This window comes from Geotrypetes seraphini, chromosome 1, assembly GCF_902459505.1.
Source record: "Geotrypetes seraphini chromosome 1, aGeoSer1.1, whole genome shotgun sequence".
NCBI lineage: Eukaryota > Metazoa > Chordata > Amphibia > Gymnophiona > Dermophiidae > Geotrypetes > Geotrypetes seraphini.
In genome coordinates, this window is record NC_047084.1 from 385,850,029 (window position 1) to 385,868,495 (window position 18,467).

At 48.6% G+C, this 18,467-nt stretch overlaps 1 protein-coding gene across 5 annotated transcripts in view; it reads right to left on the bottom strand.

Moving 5' to 3' along the window:
• Positions 1 to 18,467, bottom strand: part of GAK (cyclin G associated kinase) — a 652,499-nt gene that overhangs the window by 298,439 nt on the left and 335,593 nt on the right. The gene's annotated exons all lie outside the window — the stretch shown is intronic.

Here is an 18,467-nt window from a genome sequence, read left to right on the forward strand (position 1 = left end):
ATACCATCAAGATTAGACCATTTTAAACTCATACCGCGATCCTTAGTTCATAGCAAAAGAAAAAACAGCTCTTACTTACTACCGTATTTTTCACTCCATAAGACGCACCTGACCATAAGATGCACCCTACATTTAGAAGAGGAAAACAAGAAAAAAAAAACATTCTGAACCAAATTCTCCCTGCCAGGCTCTGTAACCTATCCCCCTTCTGGTGGTCTAGTGGTAGGCAGGGACAGGGCACAGGGTAGGCAGGCCTAGTGACAGGCAGGGCCCTCCCCCCTGAGGCAAGCAAGCAAGCAGGCAGGCAGGACCTCCCAAAGTGCATAATCTTTCTTATCCCAGGACAAGCAGGCAGCATATTCTCACATGTGGGTGACGTCATCTATGGAGCCCCGACGCGGACAGCTTTTCAAGCAAACTTCATTGAAGATTCAAGTTTGCTGTGCTGCACCACGCATGTGTGCCTTCCTGCTCCACTAGAGGGCGCATCCCCTCCTCGTGGTCTCCAGTTCTTTCGTTTCCGCGGAGCCAGAAAGTCCTGTTTTTGGTCTCTCCGCCCGAAAGTGCCTTCTAGCACCGCAGCTTTATTGTTTTTTGCAGTGAGTCGCTGTGCGCGTGTATTTCATCTTGTTCCTGCTTTTGCTGCAAAGTTTCGCACGTTTTTCAGCTCCCCGGGTTGTCGTGGCTGCGTGGCCTCGTTGGCCGCGGCCTTTTCTTCCCTTTATGTCACGGCCCTTGTCTGGGTTTAAAAAGTGCACCAGGTGTGATCGGCTGCTGTTGATCACCAATCCCCATCCGTGGTGCATTTTGTGCCTGGGGGCTGATCATCCCACTGATTCCTGCCCCCGGTGCGCTACTTTTCAACATCGTGTTCTGCGCCGCCGTCGGGCCCGTATGGCGGACCTGTTTGCAGTGGAGCAGCCCTCGGTCTTGGCCTCGACGTCGACCTTGACCTCGATGACCTCGGCCCCGCCTCGGCTGCCCTTGGCCTCGAAGACCTCGACCTTGAAGCCCTCGGCTCGGGTAAGTCCCCTCTTCCTTCCTCAGGTTCAACACCAGCGAAGAAGCCATCCTCGGGGACCCCAGCCGGGCATGGTGGGAGTGCCTTGCCCATGGCCCCGGCTAAGCCCTCCAAGCCTTCGGGGCGTGCCTCCACCACGCGGGAATACTCAGTATCGAGGTCACCCTCGGTGGAGTGCACTGCGGCGTCCAACATGCCCTCGATGCTGTCGGTGCCCTTTTTTCAGGACATGCTCCGGGCAATGATTTCCTCGGAGCTTTCCTCCGCCTTGGCCTATCTGCACCCGGCCTTGACCTCGCTTGAGCCGGACCAGCCTGAGCCTCGCGTCGAGGCGCCTCGGGGTAAGGTGCGCCGTTCCAGGCATCTCTCTTCCTCGTCTGATTCCTCACCCCGGGCCTCGAGGCGTTCCTCGCCCTCGGGGCGCCGGTAGGTGCAGCGCCTGTTGAAGCCTGCTTCGGCCTAGTTCTGGCAGCCGGCTAAGTGCGCCCGGGATTCTCCTCCGAGACGAGGCTGTTCTCCGACGGCACGCACCGCAGGGCCTCTACAGGTGTCGGAGTTGTCTCTCTCCAATCCCAGGTTATTGCCGACTCCTCCTCGGTCCGGGGCTCCGGACAAGGGCCGGTCCCCGAGCCGTCGTAGGGTTTCGGTGCCTCGGACCCTGGGGTCGTCCCCGCAGGGTTCCTCGAGGCGCCATCGATCCTCGACCACGGCACGCTCTTTGAGTGCGGTATCCTGGGGTTTGGAGCGTAGGGGTGTGGCGAGGGAACCTCGTTATTCTCGGGAGGCTTCCCCTTCATTTTCAGTTGTGGGAAGGTCCCGTTCAGCCACCCCCCCCCCGGGGAGCCGCTCGTCCGTCCTCTTTCACGAGGTTTGTGCAAGACAAGGGGCGGGCTCTCCACCTTGACCTCCAGGTGGATTACAGATACACGAAAGAATACCTGGAGGAGTTGGACATGCTGTCTCCGCCTCGTGAGTCTCTTAGGCTTCCGGTGCTCCAGCAAGCCTTTATCTGCAACTTAGAGACCCCTTATGCGTCACTGCGGTTCCCTCAAAAATGGATTCCAAGTATAGGATGGTTCCTTGCCCGGGGTTCGAGCGAGCGCAGTTGAGTCCTCGCTTAAGAAGTCTCACCCGTCCCGCGTTTCGGTGGCTGTTCCGCCGGGGAGGGAGGGGCGGACTTTGGATAAATTTGGAAGGAGACTACCAAAATTCTATGATGGCAAATCGGGTGCTGAACTATTCGTTCACTTTTACATCCTACCTAAAGTATCTGGTTCGCTCTCTGTCTGCCTTCCAGGCCGACTTGCCGGCCTCCTGCCAGGCTGCGTTTGGGCAGCTGGTCGAAGCTCTGTCCCAGCTGCGTCTGCACCTGTTTCACGCAGCGTTTGACGCATTTGAGCTCTCATGTTGGGTCTCCGCCTTTGCGGTAGCCATGCGCCGGCTGGCGTGGCTCCGGCTGGTTGACATGGATCCTAATCTCCAGGATCGCCTGGCCAACATGCCCTGTGTTGGGAACGAGCTGTTCGATGATTCCATCAAGGCGGCTACTAAGCGCCTTACGGAGCATGAGAGATCTTTTGCTTCCCTGGTGAGGCCCAAAGTGAAGCTGACTCCTTCGAGGCCCTATCGGGCCCCTCCCTGGCGGTATCCCCAGAAGACGACCCCGGCATTCTCGCGCCTGCCACCGAGGTGTCAATAGGCGCATTCCTGGGCTTTGCCGAAGTCTCAGCCACCGGCCGCGGCTAAGCCTTCCCCGTCTTTTTGACGGTCTGAGCGGATGGGGGTGGGCCCCCTCTGCGCTGGTATTGGACCCCCTTCCCATCAGGGGGCGTCTCAGAGCCTTTTACCCTTGTTAGGAGCGCATCACTTCGGATGCATGGGTCCTAGGCGTGATTGCCTCCAGATATTCCCTGAATTCCCGGGATTTGCCTCCCGACAGTCCGCCAAGCGCGTGTCCTTCCAATCGGGCGCAGTTGCCCCTGCTTCTCTTGGAGGCTCGGGCTCTTCTTCACCTGCGGGCGATGGAAGAGGTTCCCCCTTGTCAACAGGGACGGGGGTTTTACTCCCGCTACTTCTTAGTTCCGAAGAAGACCGGGGACCTGCATCCGATCTTGGACTTGCGACGCCTCAACAAGTTCCTAGTTCGGGAGAAGTTCCGGATGCTCTCCCTTCCGGTTCTTTATCCCTTGCTGGACGAGGGGGATTGGCTCTGCTCCCTCGATCTGAAAGGGGCCTACACACATGTTCTGGTGCATCCTGCTTGTCGCCGGTTCCTTCAGTTTCAGGTGTGGGACCTGCATCTCCAGTACAGGGTCCTTCCATTTGGACTGGCTTCGTCCTCAAGGGTTTTCACGAAGTGTCTTTTTGTGGCGGCGGCCCTACGGTCCCGGGGCCTTCATGTGTTCCCCTACCTGGACGACTGGTTGATCAAAGCCCCGTCGAGGGAGGGGGTTATCTCAGCGACCCAACAGACTATTACATTTCTTCAGAGCCTGGGGTTTGAGATAAACTTCCCAAAGTCCCAGTTGTGCCCCTCGCAATCCCTACAATTCATCGGGGCCGTGCTGGACACAGTTCGTCTTCGTTCGTTTCTCCCTCCTCCTCGGCTGGCAGCGCTTGTCCGTATGAGCGAGCAGGTTTCTCTGCTGACCTCAGTTTCGGCGAGGCGCATGATGATCCTCTTGGGCCACATGGCCTCCACCGTCCATGTCACACCGTTTGCCCGGTTACACCTTCGAATCCCTCAGTGGACGTTGGCCTCTCAGTGGCGTCAGGACCGGGACCCGGCTTCCAGTCTCGTTGCGGTGATTTTGAGACGCTCGCTCCACTGGTGGACCAACTCTTCCAATCTTTCCAGGGGTTTGCTCTTTCTTGCCCCTCCGCACCACAAGGTCCTCACCACAGCCTCTTCAGAGTATGCTTGGGGGGCGCATCTCGACGGTCTGCGGACCCAGGGTCTGTGGTCGACGGAAGACCATCGATGTCACATCAACCTGTTGGAGCTTCGGGCCATTTATTTGGCCGCTGTGGCTTTCCGCCATCTGCTTCAGGACCGAGTGGTCCTGGTCCGTACGGCAATCAGGTGGCGATGTATTACGTCAACAAACAGGGGGGCACGGTCTCTGTGCCGAGAGGCTCTTTGTCTTTGGGACTTCCTCCTCACTTGGGAGGGGAAGTTCCTTTACGCGTTTCCGCCTTTTCCTCTGATCTTGCGGATGCTAGTGCATCTCAAAACTACGCATGCCACTCTGATCCTGGTTGCTCCTCGGTGGCCTCGGCAGCCATGGTTCTCCCTGCTTCTTCAACTCAATGTCAGGGAGCCTCTTCTTCTGCCTGTTTTTCCCTCTCTGCTGTCTCAGAGTCGGGGTTCGCTGTTACATCCCAATCTGCAGTCTCTACATCTGACGGCTTGGTTCCTTTCCACGTGACTTCTCTTCAGTTCTCCCTGTCGGTCAGGGAGGTTTTGGAGGCCTCTCGAAAGATTTCGACTAGGCTCTGCTATTCCCAGAAGTGGACTAGATTCTCTTCGTGGTGTTCTTTGCATCATCTGGAACCCTTGTCAGCTCCTGTGTCCTCGGTTCTGGAGTATTTGCTTCATTTGTCTCAGTCCGGCCTTAAGACAAATTCTATTCGGGTTCTATTAGTGCGATTGCTGCCTTCCATCAGCAGCTTGATGGGAAGTCTTTCTATCCACCCTTTGGTTTCTCGCTTCATGAGGGGGCTCTTGAATGTCCATCCTCCTCTCAAGCCTCCCCCTGTGGTTTGGGATCTCAATGTGGTTCTTGCTCAACTTATGAAACCTCCGTTTGAGCCTCTAGATAAATCTCATCTGAAATTCCTCACTTGGAAGGTGATCTTCCTAATTGAACTCACTTCTGCTCGCAGGGTTAGTGAGCTTCAGGCTCTGGTGGCGGAACTGCCTTTTACTGTATTCCATCATGACAAGGTGGTTCTCCGCACTCATCCAAGTTTTTGCCTAAGGTGGTGTCTGATTTCCATCTCAATCAGTCCATTGTTCTTCCGGTCTTTTTTCCCAAGCCCCATTCTCATCCTGGAGAAGTGGCGCTTCACACTCTTGACTGTAAGAGGGCGTTGGCTTTTTATCTTCAACGCACTCAGTCTCATCGGAAGGTTCCTCAATTGTTTTTGTCCTTTGATCCTAATCGGTTGGGATGTCCTGTTTCCAAGCGTACCTTGTCCAACTGGTTGGCGGCTTGTATTTCCTTCTGCTATGCTCAGGCTGGTCTCGTGCTGCATGGTCGGGTTACAGGTCATAAGGACCGAGCGATGGCGGCTTCTGTCTCTTTCCTCAGGTCCACGCCTATCGAGGAGATCTGCAAGGCTGCCACTTGGTCTTCGGTTCATACTTTCACCTCACACTACTGCCTGGATACTTTGTCCAGGAGCGACGGCCGGTTTGGCCAGTCGGTTTTGCGTAATCTGTTTTCTTGAATTGCCAACTTCCCTCCGTCCCTTTTTTGGAGGTCACCCACATGTGAGAATATGCTGCCTGCTTGTCCTGGGATAAAGCACAGTTACTTACCGTAACAGGTGTTATCCAGGGACAGAAGGCAGATATTCTCGCAACCCTCTCACCTCCCCGAGGTTGGCTTCTTGGCTGGTTATCTGAACTGGAGACCACGAGGAGGGGATGCGCCCTCTAGTGGAGCAGGAAGGTACACATGCGTGGTGCAGCACAGTAAACTTGAATCTTCAATCAAGTTTGCTTGAAAAGCTGTCCGTGTCGGGGCTCCGTAGATGATGTCACCTACATGTGAGAATATCTGCCTGCTGTCCCTGGATAACACCTGTTACGGTAAATAACTGTGCTTTCTCTTCTTCACTATCCATTTCCTCCCTTTCCATTAAGTATCACATCTCTATATCTTTATTCCTCCCCTTTCCAGCATTATTCCTTGTCCCTGTCCCTATGTTCCCTCCTCCTTCAGCAATTCTTTGCTCTGTCTCTTTCCCTCCCCTGATTGCCCTGGTTCTTATGCTGGATTGTCATTTCCTTCCTCCTGTACTCCTCTCATCCGCACCCCGAGACAGACAGGCAAATAAGGCAGCCACCCCCCCCGGACCCCCTCCAATCTCTCCCCGTGCTTTTACTTCCTCCATGTCCCGCCCAAACACGAAGGGAGTCAGAGGAACGGCGGTGGAGGCAATTGAGGCCCGGTTGTGCCGCCCAGCGCTGCCATGGGGGAAAGGAGGGAGGAGAGCAGGAGGCCGGAACCAGCTGCCGCTGCTATTATTGCCGCAACCGCTCGCTCTCTTCAGGGCTGCACCGCCATGCTGGGACTCCCATCGCCTTCCGGATCTGATGGCTGCTGCTCGCGCCCAGCCCACGAGGAGTGTGTGGGAAGCAGGACTCGCTGTCTCCAGCTGCCTCTCCAGCGACATAGTGGCACGAAAGGCTACCTGCCTGATCACCTGACGCGGCTGCCTCCTCTTCTCTTCTGTAGCGGAAACGTGGCACAAAAGGCCGCCTGCCTGGTCCCGTGCCACTTCCCGCGAGAACAGAAGTGGCGCAGGACTAGACAGTTAGCCTTGTGTGCCACTCTGCAGCTACAGAAGGGAAGAGGAGGCAGTCGCCTCAGCTGACCAGGCAGGCAGGCAGCCTTGCGCACCACTCTGCCGCTGGAGAGGCAGCCGCATCCAGCGAGGGAGGGCACCAAAATTAAAATAAGGTGACCGGGGGGTGATGGTTTGGCTATTCACTCTATAGGACGCACCTTTTTTTCCACCCACTTTTTTGGGTGGGAAAAGTGCATCTTATGGAGCGAAAAATTTGGTAATTTTCTTTTAATTGCACCAGATGAATCCACTGACTTGTGAGCTTTGCGTCAATCAACCAGCAGGTAGGGAAAAATACAGAATTGTTTTGTGCCTAGAACCCTGTGCAGCTCAGACAATTCAGTATTAGATGATAAAGCAGCAGAAAACAGTTTGCTGAGCTAATTCTAAAATAATGTGAAAAAATTTGCTCAACAAGAGAAATATGAAATTAGCAGATTAATAACTGCATTAAATATATGGAGAAACACATAAGGATAGGTAGTTGGACTCGACTGATGTGACTAAAAGAAAGAAAATAATCTTCAGATAAGATCTATTTTTTCCTTCCTTGTCATGTTCACCAGATAAGTCCAGAAACTTGCAGACCTCAGAATGGGAGGGAAAGCAGTTTATTTACCATAACAGGTGTTATCCAGGGACAGCAGGCAGATATTCTCACATGTGGGAGCCCCAGTACAGACAGCTTTAAAAGTGCATCGCCACTTTAAGAACTTCAGTTTGCGAACCTCCTGCACCGCGCACGCATGAATGCCTTATTGCCCAATGTAGGCTTGTGGCTCCTCAGTTCAGTAAGCTAGCTAAGAAGCCAACCAGGGGAGGTGGATGAGTTGTGAGAATATCTGCTACTGTCCCTGGATAACACCTGTTACAGTAAGTAACTGTGCTTTATCCCAGGACAAGCAGGCAGCATAGTTTCACATATGGGACTCCCTACTAGCTTACTAGAATAGAAAGGAGGAAGTGCTGGCCATTAAGAAAATACATTTTACAAGACTGCTTGGTTGAAGTGACCTCCCGTCTAGAATTAATTCCAGACAGAAGTGAGACGTCAATGTATGAACTGAGGACCAAGTAGCAAGCTGTACAGATTTCATCAATAGGAGTTGAGAATAGGAAAGCAAATGAAGCTGCCATAGCTCAGACTTTGTGGGCTGTGATGCAGGTCATGCATTTGGTCTGCAAAAACTCAAAAGAATAGTAAAGTTTATGGGGAGAAGAACTTAAGTGCACAGCAGAAGAGCGGGACTTGGGTGTGTTGGATGTGATGATCTTAAGGTGGCCAAACAGATTGAAAAGGTGACGTTGAAAGCTAGAAGGATGCTAGATGCAAAGGGAGATGTATGGCCAATAGAAAAAAGGATGTATTGATGCCCCTATATAAGACTCTGGTGAGACCTCATTTAGAATATTGTGTACCATTCTGGAGGCCGCACCTTCAAAAATATATAAAAAAGGATGGAGTCGATCTACAGGAAGGCTACTAAAATGTGTGTGATCTTCATCATAAGGCGTATGAGGCAGACTTAAAGATCTCAATCTGTATACTTTGGAGGAAAGGTAGGAGAGGAGAGATACGATAGAGATGTTTAAATACCTACGTGATGTAAATGTGCATGAGTTGAGTCTCTTTCATTTGAAAGGAAGCTCTGGATTGAGAGGGAATAGGATGAAGTTATGAGGTAATAGGCTCAGGAGTAATAATAATAACTTTATTCTTCTATACCATCATAGTCGAAAGACTTCTAGGCAGTTCACATTCGAAGAAGGCTGGACAATCCAGTGAGTTACAGGATGCCAGAAGTGAGGGTTACATAAGAAATAGGTAAGGACAGCAAATTACTTCGAGGTTGGTAGAGGGAAAATATATCATTGTCAGTGGAGAGGCTTCTGTTTAGGAGATGAATTTGTCAAACAGAAAGGTTTTAATTGATTTTCGGAATGCGCCATAGGTCAGCCTGGCTCTATTGATGTAGTTTCCCAACCAGGACTGCTGTCTGCTTGCTTGGAACTTGAAGGTCCTGTCCAGAAAGGATTTGTAATTGCAGCCTGTGATCTTTGGGTATGTAAAGATGTTTCGGTTTCTGGTTAGTCATGTGGGGTTGTGTAATATGAAGTGTGGTAGAAGGTAGGAAGGCACTAGTCCCCAGACCTGCTTGAAACAAATACAGGCAAATTTAACAGTACCATATTTTCACGTAGATAACGCGCACCCGTGTAAAACGCGCACACGGGTATAGCGCACGAAAAACACAAATTTATGTACAGAAATTTTTATATACCGCGCACACCCGTATACCGCGCATGCTGCCCGACTCTCCCGTCGCCGCCCGACTCAACTCTCCTCTGGCCACCCCGACTCTCCTTTCGCCCGCACCGACTCTCCTCTCCCCCTTGAAGTCCTGCCCCGACGTCCGATTCACCCCCCCCCCCCCGCAGGACCACTCGCACCCCCACCCTGAAGGACCGCTCGCACGCACCCGCACCCCCACCCCGAAGGACCGCTCGCACACACTCCCACCTGCACCCCCACCCTGAAGGACCGCTCGCACCCCCACAGCCTCCCGACCCCCCCCATTATGTAGAAGCTCCTACCGGTGTCCTGCTGCTTCCTCTTGGCGGTCCCGACTCCCCGACAAGATCGGGGCAAGAGGGAGCTCAAGCCCTCTTGGCCCTGGCCCGATATTGTCGGGGAGTTGGGGAGTCGGCGGGGCAAGAGGGCTTGGGCTCCCTTTTGCCCCGATCGTGTCGGGGAGTCAGGGGGGGCAAGAGGGCTTGAGCTCCCTCTTGCCCCGATCGTGTCGGGGGTGCTGCGGTTGGCTGGGGCAAGAGGGCTTGAGCTCCCTCTTGCCCCGATCGTGTCGGGTGTCAGGACTGCCAAGAGGAAGCAGCAGGACACCGGTAGGAGCTTCTACATGATGGGGGGGGTCGGGAGGCTGTGGGGATGCGAGCGGTCCTTCAGGGTGGGGGTGCGGGTGGGAGTGCGTGCGAGTGGTCCTTCGGGGTGGGGGTGCGGGTGCGAGCGGTCCTTCGGGGTGGGGGTGCGAGCGGTCCTGCGGGGGGGTGAATCGGACATCGGGGGGAGGGAACTATGTAAAAAAAATTTTGTACAACGCGCTCACGCGTATAACATGCAAGGGTATGCGCGGTACGTAAAAACCACGTATAACGCGCGTGTTATATGCGAGAAAATACGGTATTCGTGCCACCATTGGCAACCAATGCAACTTTTTGTAGTAAAGGCTAATGTGGTCATTTTTCCTCAATCTGAAGATCAAGCGAACTGCCGTGTTCTGCACTATTCTTAGTTTTTGTACTGTTTTTTTGGGATACCTAGATAAACAATGTTGCAGTAGTCTAGCATTGATAGGATTAGAGACTGTACCAGTAGTCTAAAGGACATAGCGTCAAAGTATTTTTTAATGGTCCTTAGTTTCCAGAGAGTACAAAAAGCATTTCTTCACCACTAAGTTCGTTTGGTCTGCCATGGTTAGATGTGTGTCCAGTATGATACCCAGTATTTTTATGGTTTTGGAGATTTGATATTTGTGGCTGTTTAACGATGTTCTGGTGATTTTGTCCTTGGGGCTTGCCAAGAAGACTTTTGTCTTTTCTGTGTTTAGTTTCAGTTTGAAGTCGGTTGTCCATTTTTCGATTTCGGTCATTATGCAAGAAAGGTTATCTATTGTTCTGTTTGCTATGTCATTTAAGGGGATTAAGATGGATATATCATCTGCACATATATAATAGTTTAAGCTTCACTTTTGCAATAGATGGCCTAAGGATGAGATGTAAATGTTGAATAGTGTGGGTGATAGTGGGGAGCCTTGGGGAACCCCCGATGGGTTTTTCCATGGATTAGAGTAATTCTCATCGCTGGCTTCTCGGTATGATCTATTTGTTAGGAATTCCTGGAACCATTTCCTTATCTTTCCCGAGAGCCCTATTGCGTCTAGGCATAGTAGCATAATTTTGTGGTCTACTAGATTGAACGCACTACTAAGATCTAGTTGCAAAATCAGTGCACTTTTGCCCTTGCTGAAAAGATCATAGAGGTGATTTAGGATGGAAGCTATAACTGTTTCTGTGCTGTATCTTTTTCTGAATCCCAATTGATGTTCACTAAGGATGTTAAATTTGTCTAGGTAGTTCACTAGTTCCAAGTTGACCAGTCCTTCCTGTAGCTTAGTGAATAAGGAGATGTCAGGACTATTGAGTTTTTCTGATCTTTGGGGATAGGTGTGATCAGTATGTGTCCCATGTCTTCGTTCAATATTCCGTTAGTAAGTGTAGTTGTAAGCCAAGTGAATAGTTCCTTTTTAAAGTCTGGTGGAGCAACTTTCATGATTTTAGAGGGACATTTGTCCAGTAGGCAGTTTGACTTGGTGTATTTATTGAATAAAGTTAGGAACTGATGCTAGTTTGGAAACTTGAAGTGGTCCCAGAGAATGTCTGCTCTGGATTTCTGATTGTGGGGTCCAAAGTAGAAATCTGTGTTGGTTTTGGGTGTAGGTATTGTTGCTCTTAGGTTGGTGATTTTATTTTTAAAGAAATTGGCTAGGGTTTGAGCAGATGGAGTGCTCTCAGCCTTTTTCAGAATTCGAGTTGTGTGTGTTATCGTTTTTACTAGTTTGAACAGTTCTTTGCTATTTATTTTTGATGTACCTATTTTCTGTGCGTAGTGTTTTGTGTGTTTTTCTTTGATCAGAGTTTTGTATATTTTCATTTTTTGTTTCCAGTTTGTCTTGTCTTTTTCTTTGTTTGATTTTTTCCAGATTCTCTCCGATTTTCTTAGTTCCTGTTTGCAGGCTAATAGTTCTGAATCGAACCACTCATTTAATACTCTTTCTTTCTTTTTGTATGTTTGGTATGGTGCTAATTGGTCTAATACTTCCTTACTGAACTTTCTCCATCTTGTTGGGAAATCCTGTATTTCCTCGGTTGAGGGTCATAGTTCATAATGAGACCAGAATTCAGTTGGGTTTTATAATGCCACGACTGGTTATTGTTTTTGTGTTTTCGCTTTTGAATTTAGGTTGGGATGACTTCTTTTGCCAATATAGTGGTCTGACCAAATGCATTTTTCCCAGGCCCCTGTATTGTATTGAATCTTTGGGTCGGGGGTTTCCTTTTGAGAAAAGGTAACTATATATAGTTTATGCCCCTTCTCGTGTGTTACCTCTGTATCTGGCATTGAGAAATCGAGTGATGTTAAGAAGGTGCCAATTTTGGTCACTTCTGGTTTTCCCTTTTGCTCTAGGTTTATGTTTATGGTGCCCAGTAGTAGGTTGTACGATCCTTTTAGGGTATTTACAGTAAGGAATTCGAAGAATTCTTCTCTAGTGTTTGGCCAATTTTTGGGAAGGATATAAAATAATGTCGCAATTAGTGACTCTTCTAATTAGACATTTGTGATCTTGCAAGTTAGTATTTCTAGGTTTTCTGAAGTTTTGGAATCTATCTTGTTGTAAACAAAGGATTCTTTTAAGATAATCGCTAGACCACCCCCTTTTTTCCAGCTTCTTGATAGTGGAAGTATCTAAGGAAATACTTTTTTACAGAAAGGGTGGTAGATGCGTGGAACAGTCTCCCGGAAGAGCTGGTGGAAACATAGACTGTGTCTGATTTCAAGAAAGCCTGGGATAAATTTGGCCTTTATCTGCCATCATGGACGAAGCCACCAGCTAATTCTGTGCTGAGCTGTCGCTGTCCAGGAAAGCGAAACTTGCAGGGAGTCCATCTGAGGCAATCTGAGCAATGTGTCCTGAAAAGGTTGCAAGTATGCCCTCGCCTAGGGCACTACCTCTATTGTGGCTGAGGTAATGCTATGCAGTAAGAACTTGTTTGGCTATCGAGGCAGTAAAGACACAAAACCTCTGTGTGTTTCCGGAAGAAAGACTTGGCCATTCAGTGTGAATAAAACTTCCAGATAGTCCAGGGACTGTGTTGGTACTTGGTGGCTCTTATGGAAGTTCAGAATCCATTCCAGACTGCAGTATCACAATGACATCTGAAATGATTTTTCTCCCTCTGGGTGGTACGGAGCTCTAATGAGCCAATTGTCCAAATATGGTGCAACTGCCAGCCCGTTCTGCAGAGATGAGCAGCCACCACCACCATAATCTTGGTGAATGTTTGGGATGCTGTTGCTAGCCCAAAAGGAAGTGCTGAGAATTGATAGTGATCTTTCAGCACAGGGAATCTTAAGAATTTCCTGTGTTCCGGGAAGATGGGAATGTAAAGGTAAGCTTCTGTCAAATCTAAGGTGACTATAAATTCTCCTGGCTGCACCGCTGCAATAACTGAGCAAACTGTTTACAGTATATCTGAAACAGAGTAACTCTCAGTGCAATGTTGACATGCTTGAGGTCCAAAATGGGTCTCCATTCCTCTGAGCCTTTCTATGGCACAACAAAGTATATGGAGTTTCTGCCAGAGCCCGAGTGTTCTGGAGCAACTGGTTCTATTGCTGGGAATCTGTATAGCATTGCTCTGATTCTGGTCGCTTTCTCTAGATGGCCTGCCAGCGAATCCATGATAATGTCCAGGACCCAGCAGTTGGATGTTATGTGTTACCAAGCCTCAAGAAAATTTGAGAGCCAACCTCCAATCTTCAGAGGACTGTTGTAAGAGTTGGCATCATTGTGGCTTTTTGGTGGGCACTGCGGAGAAATAACATCCGGATCATCTGTCTGTGAGGCAAGTAAGTACAAGTAAGATGAAAAGAAAGCCGATATGGTTCTTAAAAGTAGCTGAGAAGGTAAGGAATAAGAGGTTAGCTTTCATAAACTAAAAAAGATTGCAGAAAGAGGAAAACAGGCAAAATTACCTGAAAAAGTTAAGTGAGATTTGTCAAGTATTCAGGAAAGCAAAGATGCAAATGGAAGAAAAAATAGTTAACAGTAAAACGGGGAGACAAGACATGTTTTAGATATATCAGTGAAAGGAAGAAGTGTAAAAGTGGCACTGTGAGACTCAAAGGTGAACGGGAGAAATATGTAGAAGCTGATAAAGAAAAGGCTGACTTGCTTAACAAATATTTCTGTTCTGTGCTTATGGATGAAGTGCTGGGAATGGGACTGAAGAAGACAAATGCGAATAGGGATGGAGAAATTGTAGACCCTGATCGATTTTCAGAGGGTTGTGTTCGTGAGGAGCTAGCTAAATTAAAGGTAGGCAAAGTGAAGGATACTGAAGGAACTTAGGGAAGTCATGGTGGCTCCACTGACTGACCTTTTCAATGCTTCTCTAGAGTTGGGAGAGGTACTAGAGGACAAAAATTGAAGTAAGGAAGTAGGGAATTAAAGGCCGGTAAGTCTCACCTCTGTGGTAAGTAAATTAATGGAAACACTTTTAAAACAGAGAATGGTGAAGTTTCTAAAATCCAGTGGATTACAGGACCACAGGCAACATGGATTCACTAGAGGTGGATCTTGTCAGACAAATCTAATCAATTTATTTGACTGGGTGACCAAAGAATTGGATAGAGGGAGTGTACTAGATGTGGTGTATTTACATTTTTGCAAAATCTTTGACAGAGTTCCACACAGGAGTCTAATAAATAAACTGAGTGCCCTCAGGATGGGCCCCAAAGTGATACACTGGGTCAGGAACTCATTGAGTGGAAGACAACAGAAGATAGTGGTCAATGGAGATCGCTCTGAGGAAAGGGATGTTATCAGTGGTGCGCCTCAAGGTTCTGTTCTTGGGGCTGTTCTTTTTAACATTTTTATAAGTGATATTGCTGAAGGGCTGTCGGTTAAGATTTGCCTCTTTGCAAATGATACCAAAAGACCTAGTGAAGCTTGAAGAATGGTCTGAAATTTGGCAGCTAAAATTTAATGCTAAGAAATGCAAGGTCATGCATTTGGGCTGCAAAAACCCGAGGGAACAGTACAGTCTAGGGGGTGAAGAACTTATGTGCACGACAGAAGAGCGGGACAGTTCATAGACTAAACCACGCGAGACAATGCCGGGCAGACTACTGTGCGCAGGACGTCAGCACGCTGGACTAAAACAGTATTTTAAAGTGCTATGGGTGGGGAACCCTCCTTACTTTACTTAGAACTGTTGGCGTTCTCATTGGAGGGGTGTTGGGGGGAATCCCCCATTATAGAGGAAACAGCGCTTTTTCCCTATTTTTTAGGGAAAAATAACAGTTTCCTCTGTAATGGGAGGTTTCCCCCACCCACCCCCAACAGGAGCGCCAACACTTCTAAGTAAAGAGGGGGGGTTCCCCCCACACACATACACACCCTCAGAGCGCTTTAAAAGTGTTTTAATCCAGCGCATTAACATCCTGCGCACGATTGTCTGTCCAGCATTGTCCACGCGCAATTGTCTCGTGCAGTTTTGACTTGTGACTGAGCAGGACTTCGGTGTGATTGTAATGAGATGATCGTAAGGTGGCTAAACAGGTTGAAAAGGTGACGGCGAAGGATAGAAGGATGCTAGGGTACATAGGGAGTCTTATGGCCAGTAGGAAAAAGGAAGTATTGAGGTCTCATTAAGAATATTGTGTGTAATTCTGGAGATTGCACCTTCAAAAAGATATAAAAAGGATGGAGTTTGTCAAGAAGAAGGCTATTAAAATGGTGTGTGCTCTTCGTCATAAGGCATATAGGGACAGACTTAAAGATCACAATATGTATACTTTGAAAGAAAGGCGGGAGAGGGGAGATATGATAGAGATAGAGTTTTAATATCTACATGGTACAAATATGCAGGAGTCAAGTCTCTTTCATTTGAAAGGAAGCTCTGAAATGAGAGGGCATAGGATGAAGGTAAGAGGTGATAGGCTCAGGAGTAACCTAAGGAAATATTTTTTTTTACAGAAAGGGTGGTAGATGCGTGGAACAGTTTCCCGGAAGATGTGGTAGACAGAGACTGTGTATGAATTCTAGGAAGCATTTGGATAGGCACGTGGTATCTCTTAGAGAGAGGAAGAGATAATGGTTACTGCGGATGTGCAGAGTGAATGGGCCATTTGGCCTTTATCTGTCATCATTTATTAATTTAAGTATTTATATACCACTTATAGGTCTAAGTGGCTTACATTCAGGTACTCAAGCATTTTTCCTTATTCCTATTTATATTTCTATCTTCTCCTAGGCAGAGCTGTCTCAGGATCTCTTGGAACCTCTGTAGCACAAGAAAAGCATCAAAAGTCTGATTTAAAAAAAAAAAATTGTATGCAGAGCAAATGAAGATACACCATATCAACTTGCTTGCTGAAGGAAAAACTGAGGAGCAGAGGCACTGCCCATTGGCACAAGGGGATGGAGTTGAAAAATATAGAAGATGCCTTCAGCAATTCTCTCGGTTGAAGGAGGAAAAACCCACTTGTCAAGATTCATGTCTCTTTTGCACTGGAATACAGAATTGCCTGAGCTACACAGGGTTCTATTAAGAGAGTACATAATTGTGCTGTGCCTATCTTTATCTGCTGGCAGATGAATACAAAACCCACAATTTCTTGGACTCATCTGGTGAACATGACAAGGAAAATTCTATTTAGCTTGTAATGCTTAGAAATTCTTCATATGGGACAGCCCAATTGTTCTATAATGGTGCTGTGAACTACTTGACATATGGTTTTAATTTCAAGCTTTGCTTCTGTATGTTCATACTACTCCCTCTTGAGGAAATATGTAAAAATATGTCAGAATAAACTTTTTCACAATATAACAACAATGTACATGGCCTAAACTTAAGACAAATATTAAACCTAAAACAATACAACCCTGTGGTATATTATATAAAATACAGCACTAGTAACAAAATACCACTCTATCGGACCATACACATCAGTGTTTTTCTCTTTTCTTTTTTATCTTTCTTTTTTATATATATACAGGCATCCTATACGGCCTCAGAAATGGAGCCTACGCATAGCAACACAGTCATAAACTGGAAAAATCTGCGTAGTACAGATGCTCCTGCTCCAATCATTGGCCTTTAGATCTAAATTTTTTAAGGTATTCTTTTTTTCGTTGCTAATGTTTAGTAAACCCCACACCATTCAATGCTGAAAATATACTTCTAGATATAAGTGCTCTATATCAAATACTGTGTGCAGTGTCCTGATTTGAAAAACTTGACCAAAACTTATCTCATTAGTTGAGTATTTTTTCACTGTCGAAGTCTTAGCAGTAAAATTTCAAAACATGTCCGTTCGCCAACGCGGCCAGCGTTTCGAGGGAATAACGTACATCCGCTGCGTCAGGGCCACCGGAACATTCACACACACATCATTAGTGTACTCAGTCAAGGCTTTTAAGCTAATGATGTGTGTGTGAATGTTCCAGTGGCCCTGACGCAGCGGATGTACGTTATTCCCGCGAAACGCTGGCCGCGTTGGCGAACAGACATGTTTTGAAATTTTACTGCTAAGACTTCGACAGTGAAAAAATACTCAACTAATGAGATAAGTTTTGGTCAAGTTTTTCAAATCAGGACACTGCACACAGTATTTGATATAGAGCACTTATATCTAGAAGTATATTTTCAGCATTGAATGGTGTGGGGTTTACTAAACATTAGCAACGAAAAAAAGAATACCTTAAAAAATTTAGATCTAAAGGCCAATGATTGGAGCAGGAGCATCTGTACTACGCAGATTTTTCCAGTTTATGACTGTGTTGCTATGCGTAGGCTCCATTTCTGAGGCCGTATAGGATGCCTGTATATATATAAAAAAGAAAGAGAAAAAAGAAAAGAGAAAAACACTGATGTGTATGGTCTAGAGAGCTGCACGGGAACGGGGATGACGGGAATCCCGCGGGACCCGCGGGGATCCCGCGGGTTCCCCCTTTGGGTCACGGGGATCCCGTGGGGACGCCCCCTAGGGTCGCGGGGATCCCGTGGGGACGCCTCCGAGGGTCGCGGGGTTCCTGCGGGGTTGGATCGCAGCGGGGTTGGTCGAGCCGCGAGGGTAGTCTCCTTCTCCTTACCTGCCCTGTCGCAGCACACATCCGAACGGAAATCTTCCCGATGTCAGCGCTGACATCGGAGGGAGGGCTTAAGCAAAGCCCTCCCTTCCTCCGACGTCAGCGCTGACATCAGGAAGACTTCCGGTCGGCTGTGTGCGGCAGGGCAGGTAGGAAGAAGGCAATGGCGTACGAAAGAGGGGGGAGGGGGCGGTCCGCCCCGGAGAATGTGCACAGCCGGTCAGGTCCCCCGATCGACCGACAACAGGCCCGGTCGACAAATCTCCCTGCCCTGTAGCCGCGAATCTAAATTACCTCTTACAGCAGCTTCACTACTCCAGCTGCTGTAAGAAGGTAATTTAGATTCGCGGCTACAGGACAGGGAGATTTGTCCGACCGGGCCTGTTCTGTTGTCGGTCGGGTGCAAAAGCGCCACAAAGGTGGAGGCAGGGAGGGAGGAAAGGTGGAGTGGAGAAGAAAAGACGCTTAAGGGGGGAGAAGGCCGCTGAAAGTACTGGGGAAGACAAAGGGGTGGAAAAGAACGCTGAAAGGACATGGGGTAAACGGGAGGAAGGGGGGGGGGAAGGACCCTGAAAGCACTGGGGAAGACAAAGGGGTGGAGAATGCCACTGAAAGGACATGGGGAAGACAGAGGGGGGAGAAGGCCGCTGAAAGGACATGGGGAAGGCAGAGAGGGGAGAAGGATGCTGCCTGACAGGACATGGGAAAGATGGTGGGGGAGAAGGACACTGAAAGGAAATGGGGAAGAGGGAATGGGAAGAAGACGCTGGCAGAGAAGAAGACAGAGGTGCCAGACTATGGGGGGAGCGGAGGGAAAAAGATGGGTGCCAGACCAATTTGGGAGGGGGGAGAAAGGGAGAGGCACAGTAACAGAGCAAATGGAAGACACAGAGAAGAGAGGCAGTGGATGGAAGGAATTG